The sequence below is a fragment of the Gymnodraco acuticeps genome, unplaced genomic scaffold, assembly GCF_902827175.1.
Source record: "Gymnodraco acuticeps unplaced genomic scaffold, fGymAcu1.1, whole genome shotgun sequence".
Lineage (NCBI taxonomy): Eukaryota > Metazoa > Chordata > Actinopteri > Perciformes > Bathydraconidae > Gymnodraco > Gymnodraco acuticeps.
Window position 1 is genome coordinate 604,516 of NW_022990274.1, and position 1,672 is coordinate 606,187.

At 37.3% G+C, this 1,672-nt stretch overlaps 1 long non-coding RNA gene across 1 annotated transcript; it reads right to left on the reverse strand.

The window, feature by feature from the left end:
• Window positions 1-478: 478 nt before the first annotated feature.
• LOC117549494 lies at window positions 479-940 on the reverse strand. The gene is made up of 3 exons (XR_004569491.1): window positions 911-940; window positions 628-672; window positions 479-515 (listed from the first exon to the last, which is right to left on the reverse strand). It is a non-coding gene; the product is annotated as an uncharacterized LOC117549494 (long non-coding RNA).
• Between the last annotated feature and the right edge of the window lie 732 nt (window positions 941-1,672).

Sequence of the window (1,672 nt, forward strand, 5' to 3'; positions counted from 1 at the left end):
TCAGGACTTTCAATTTTATTGGACACAGAAAGCAACAGACAAGACAGGACAAAAATAATACACAGACAGATCGTGACAACTAATACATTTTGAGGCATTAGTAAACCTAGTACAGCTGCTTGTAACAGTCCCCCCTCAGCAGCGCTCACTCATGACCCCATCTCAAATGATGGCCTGCTTCTTTTGTGGAACCTCACAACCTCTTCATCCTGAAATATGTTTGACAAAGAGAGGTTAAATGTTTAACACTCACACTGGTTCAAGACTTTATCATTTGTGATTCAACAACTATACCTGCATTGCCCTTTCCTCCTGTCGCCTCTTGCAGTCTTGTGACCTCTCTTCTTCAGACCTTGGTGAATGAAAGACAAATATTAATAAAAAATGATATAGTCAGGTTACAGTGTAACAAATAGTCTCAAAAATGTAAATTGTAAAATTAAAGAAACATACGGCATGGGAATGTTTTTGAGGAGAACTAGGCACCACCAGTGCCTAATTTGCTGCATGTTTGTCTTGGAATATAAAAAGCACACAGATGGGTCAACAACACATGTCCTGAAAAGTCTTGTATCCACAAGTGATATCAATGAAAAACTGAAATATGAAACCCTTATTTATACATACCTCATTGAAATCAAATTGGGCTCTTGCCACAATGTAAAATGCGTACTGTAAATAAAGAAATAGTATATTATGTTAGGTTGTTGGTTGTTGTGATGCTATGGTGTTCATTGACTAATAATATTCCTCCGTGAATGTTGTTTTGGACATAAATAAATCACAGCATGTCTCAAACTATGAGCAATAATGGAGTGCATAGCATGCTGAAAGCATTATACATTTGTATACATCATTATAAACAGAAAAATAGGACTACTATATGTATACTGTATATCCAGTATCTTACCATCAAAACAAACACCCCACAGTTGTTCGAAAACCCTTGTCTTGGTAGGCCCTGTAGTGTGAAAAGTGACAATTACATCATACTCTTCAGTAGAATAATTTTAACAAATCTAACCTGGACATCATCCACACCAAGACTTGCCCAAGGCCCAGGGCACAAGATCTGAGCAAGGTTTCTGTGAACACAATGCATGTGAAAGTTAAGAATAAGTACAATTGAATTCAACTTTATAAGTACTCGAAAATCATGCAGAAAATCTTTGAACACTGTTGGAACAGGAACAAACTTGAACTTCCAAAAAAAAGTCATTAAGGGGTAAAACAGAACAGCCCCGCTGTCAAGTGGCATCTGGTTCTGTTCAATGCCTTTTATTTAATACAATGCATCCCATGTTAGTTCAAATCAAACAGAGCCATAGATTTAAAAAAAATAGACAAGTGGTCTAAAACAGAACTACCACTGTCCGGATGTGATGGAACTGTGCGCCAAAAAACCTGAATGGTTTGGTGCGACTATCATCTCTCCAGCCAGCGCCACGGAGGGGATCTAGAAAGAAAATCTCCCTAGCTTGTGGCCTCAGTATCTGTTAATATCACACGTTCCAATATCAACAGGTATACTTTGACATGCAAACGTTATATTATAAAGTTGTAGGATCTGTATTATACAACTAAATGAAGCACTGAATTGAAAGATAGAAACACTATTTGCGGCATGGCAAACTTCATTGTACAGTAAACAAACAATAGCAAAGACTGAACG